Source organism: Spea bombifrons, chromosome 10, assembly GCF_027358695.1.
Source record: "Spea bombifrons isolate aSpeBom1 chromosome 10, aSpeBom1.2.pri, whole genome shotgun sequence".
Classification (NCBI taxonomy): Eukaryota; Metazoa; Chordata; class Amphibia; order Anura; family Pelobatidae; genus Spea; species Spea bombifrons.
In genome coordinates, this window is record NC_071096.1 from 9,051,671 (window position 1) to 9,057,206 (window position 5,536).

The following is a 5,536-nucleotide window of genomic DNA, read 5'->3' on the forward strand; positions in this document are numbered from 1 at the left end:
TGATCCACATAGTTTGGAAGAATTTTAAGTCCTCAGACTGTGTGATTTGAGATTTTTTTAAAGGAAAACCCGATAATTAACGATTTGCACTGGTGTAGGGTGTAAGGAATTGGGTTACAGTTAACTGGTCCCGGCTTCTCTTTTGCTGTGAAGATTCAACTTAGACCCACTTAAGGAAATTGTGTTTTTGCGAAAAAATGCTCTATTCTATTCATTCCTTAATCTGAGTTATAGGAAAATGAATCGGTCTCCCGATTTACAAAGGCAAGTAAATTTAATTTTAGTTCTATTTGCACAGCAGTTTTTGTTCACAAAGCATATTTGTACTCTTTTACTCAGATTATCTGAGCATTATACAGAATAACAATTTAAGACGTGTTAAAATGATATAATAACTCACACATTGTATACTAAATATCTCCCATCAGAGGAAATTTATTGAACATTATGATGTCACGGTAGAATTTGATTTATTGAAAAATGTTATTGTATCTTCAATGTATTTTTCTCGGTTTAAAAGCACTCACCTTCATTATTAACACTTTAAAGCCTTATGAAATATATATATATGTATTAAATAGAATGCTTTTAAACGATCTATAAAACACCCCTTTGTTAACATAAAAATAAATTATTTTAGCAAGGCCGGTAAAAAGACATTCTGCTTCCTAATAAATCAGATAGCATCCATCACAGTTTCCACCTCTCTAATTAGAGATATTTATTGGAGATTGTGTTTATCCAGCTGTCATGCAGAGAAAAGGATGTAGCATAATTACCTCTGACCAAATAGGCTTTCATATGTATATTAGTTTGATACAGGCATTTGGTATTACATATTTTACAATCTAATCCAATCCAGTAAGATTCAGATCTCATCAATCTCTTTATCCGGGAGAATGATAGGAAATTCATCTGCCTCCAAAAGGAAAACGTTACCAGAAAACTACATTTTCTAACTAGGCTTCAAAACACACAACAATTTAGTGTATTTGGATATCAATAAATGTCGCCCATTTTTTGCGAATATTCGCATTGCGCGGACAATGCCCCTATGTGTCTAAGAGAAACGACAGGGTTATTTATTGAGATATTTAGACTTTTGGAAATGCTACAGGCTACAAACCGTTTAACAAATTGCTTTATAATTGAAAATATATTATGAAGGATGGTCTTAGAGGGTATGGAGAGCATAAAATCTTTTGATCCAAGCTGCGTGTCTGGTCGCTAATAAAAGTCGCATTTAACGGAGAGATTAAATGAGGCAGGAATTTTAAACAACTCATCAGCATGGTGCAACCCAAATCATTTGCTATTCTTTTAATTTTTTTCATATTTGAGGGATTTTTCATACATTTTTATAATTTTCATATTTTTATTTTTGGTTTTAAACCAACATCCAGCAGTTTTCCAGAAGGAGGAGTGGAACTGTACAGTTACACATATTCTGATTTTCTTTTTTGTTTTTATGTATGTAATAATTGGGTTAGAATGAAATACGACTATTATTGTCTTATCTAAGGATATCTATTTAACTCCATGTCGTGTGTATTTTAACTGTGAAAGACCTCCCCTAACACACAAATAGGCACTGGATATCCTAAAGGCAAAAGCAACTCAGTCTAACACGTCAGAAATTATGTTTCTCTCTACTTTTAAAACGATCTGGACAAGAGGACTTTAAGCATTTTTCTGGATATTAAAAAAGGTGACTTTTAGATCAGATATTAACGCAACAAGACATCCATAGTCTGCCTAAAACAGAAGTATTTCCAAAAAAAAGAAAATATATGATCTGTTACTGAACACGTGACAAAAGTGAACTAAATTAATCAGCATATAATCATTAACAAATATTTCATCTATAATTAAAGTCCCCGATGGGAACTCTATTAAGCTTTTGTTAATCACAATTAATTTAACAATATCTTGAAAATTAATTTGTTTTAAAAAAAACTGGTCACATGAAATATTAAAACAGTAGTAATGGAAAATGTAGATTTCACATGACAGAAAATGCCAGAAAAAAAACCAGATGACATAAAACTTGAATCCGCTGTCAATTTTAAATCGCATCATACATTTTTAAAACTAAAGACAGCGCTGCGGAATCTGCTGGCGCTATATGAATAAATGTAATGTAATGTACATTATTTGAAGTTACGTGTATATTTAATGAGCAAACGAAATCATAACAGTAGACTGCATTGCAATACTATAATAATATATTTTAAACATATTTCATATATATCATTTAAATTGAGCAATAAGTTATTCTTTTTTTTTCTAAAGACATATAGCTAGACATACTTTCATTGATAAACCGTGCAACCATTTCTCAACCCACCATTAACATGACGTCACTTTGATTTCACATCTTCCAAGCGTTTTTGTTTTTTTTCTAGCTAAAACTTTTTACCCCCCCCCCCCTTCTCAATCCTTTGGAGGAATACACACAAAGACCACTTTGCCCTTGGGGGAAATAGCAACACGATAGTTTATTGAAGGAGAGGCATTTGCTGGTGCTAATCCCAACAGTTGCTAATTGAAAGGTGGATTTTAAAAAAAAATCTTATATTTCCCTGATGTGATTCAGCCATTTCTTTCAATTCTTGTAAGAGATCAGTGTTCAGGGTTTTAATCAGGTTTTCCTTTTAAAAAAAATGGTAGGAAAAAGGAGATTGCTGTTAGGAGAGACCCCAGTCCATGACTCTAATTACATACCCCAAGACATATTCTCTTTGTGTGATATTTCGCATTAAATGTTTTTTAGTTGATAGATCATATGAGTTTATATTGGTATGGATGATAAACTTGCATGAATAATAATTTTACAAAAATCTATGAGTGCATTAAAAGACTTTCAATGGGTTTCAGTCTATACAGGGCAGTGCAAATGACATGTAATATTATACAGGTCAATTAACCCTTTGCAGGGCCTGTGGATTGTGCTCAATGGCAAGTCTCAAATGACTGCTTGCAATACTAATTGTTTCCATGAGCATATGCATCCAGTATAATTAAACCTTATATGTAAGTCTCTTTCAAAGGCCATGCCACAGAGGGATAGTGATAAATTTCACAGTTTAACCCCTAAAAATAAAGCCCAACACTTGGTAACACGTGTATATACTTGTGTACTTTTTTGAGAAGTGTGCGTGCGCATGTGCAGTGATTGTTGGGGTTTTAACCCCCAAATCAATCACACTGCTCTTTATTAACCTCTTGGCATCCAACAGGACATGTATCCTACAAAGAAACCACTAGTATCATCTACAGATTAGTCAGAACACATTGCTCACAGATCACATAACTCACCTGGCTACTCAGGGGTTAACACTGGCAGATACTCAGTGACCCCCCCTCTGTAACATCCACTAAGAAAAATAAATATTATACATTACTCATCCTGCAAGCTCCTGGTGCCTGTCAGATGCAGTATTGGGGTGGGAGAGCTGTTCTTCAGGACTTCTTGCATGTTTCTTAAGGGGTAGTGGGGTGGATTCAGTACATTTGCATAAAAAGGAGCTCAATGGGGGGACACTGTGGAGCTTTAGAGCTGGGAGCTGGATGTGTGCAGGCCAGAGAGGACAGTGTATGACAGGCAGGCAGCTTATTAGCCAGTTCCCATTCAAGGCCCCTTTCACTAACATGCAAACTCTTTGCCAGAGTCGTTTGTCTCTTCATTGTACTTTATTTAAGAATGCAATGCCTGTCAGGCCCCTTATTCACTTTTTAGATACTTTATTGATGAGCTTTGACTTTTAACACTTTCACATGTCAAGAAAAGTCAAGTGTATACTATCTAATACTTCATTTTCTGCCTCCTTAAATTCCTGCGTTCCCTTTTAGCACTACTTTTATTTTTTCTGATTTTTTTTTTAGATTTTTTGGGGTGATTTTCTTTATCCTTTATGATCACAATAAACAGCCAGATACCACAGAACTTTAGAGTGTTTTAAATGTAACTTTAAAACCAGCATCAATGGCCTCCTTTGTTTTATCTTGAGGTTTATCTTAATATTGTACCAAATTGTTCAATTGTTCATCAAATGCACTTTTTTTGGCGTTTGGTCAAAACAGCAAAGCTATATATACTTACCTCCCAATGATTTTTCTCTGACAGCTTCAGTTTAGTGTCCATTAGTAAATTCTCAGCTGGAAGCGAGGGGGGGGTCACGAAATGTATCTTCCTTGAGATCAGAGATAATAATTTGTTTCAGGTGCAAAAAAATATAAATAATTATAATGCTAACGTCATAAAAATATCTACATTCATCAAGATACAAAAGTTACATTTTAAAAAAATCAAGTGGAAACATGACAATAAAAAAAGTTTTAATGAGTTACATTTAAAAAAAAAATCAAATAAAAATATATGCTATTTTTAAAAAATATATATATATTCATTTGTTGCTTTCTCTGTTTTGATGGGGATTGCCCCCTTTTGGTTCCAAGTTATATTGCTAGAAAAAATACCCCCAACCTGACCATTAGCTAAAAGTGGGGGAGTTATTGTTAAAAGGGCTTAGATACATCATCTGCCCCTAATGATAAGTGTTAGCTCTTTAGGTTAGTAAACAAAATAAATAAACAGAAAAACAAACGACACGTGCTGTAAGTTTGTGAGTGTTTGCTGATTACACTTGAGGCTTCAAGAAGCTCTCAAGACACAAAGTGGACCTTTCCTATCATTCGAATGCGGTTCATGTCTCACTCCTCCAATTCAAATTCTTGGATGGCTGGGGGCGATTTACAGTTTACAAAGCGCCTGTCTTACAAATATTTATGCCTTTTACATTTGAATGATATTTTGGTTATCCTCATTGTTTTGTGGAGGCTTCCTGCGAAAATGCTAATCGAATCCATTCACACAGAAAATCTTCTTTTACAAAAAAAAAAACAAAAAAAACCTGCTTACAAGGAAAATTATTTAATTCCTATTGTGAGCAGTACACAATTAGAGCTGCCAAATTGTTTCTTAGGAAGATGAGCTGCTAATGCCAGGTAGTGATACCTCTGGGTAGCACAGAATGAAAACAAAACAAAAAAAAAGAAAAGAAAAAAAAGAAACAAAAAACATCATACGGGTTTAAATACTTGAAATCCGTCCTCAGATGTATATAGGTTGGAATCAGGCCATTTTTTTTCCAGATCCACAAAGAAAAAACAAGATCTTGCAGGATGCAGCTTTTCAACAGTCCTGCCAACCGAATTGATCCAAGAGCACAAATAATAAAATAATAAAAATAAAATAAAATAAATAATAGATTTCAGCTCATTCACATAATGCGTGGAGAGCCATACAGAGAGGGAGAGAGGGAATCCAAGAAAGTCACCCCCCAAAAAATTCTGTGCACTGAAAAAAAAAATCAACTGTATTCATATTCAAAGAGCAGAGCCAATGGAGCCTGGCAGGGGGAGGAAGCAGCCAATAGACTGATGGGAGGCCATTCCCAGTGCTTTGCATAAAGCAATATTTTGTGTGTGGGGAAAGCATAGCATTTGCATGCGTGGACTGATTAGTGGATTTGAA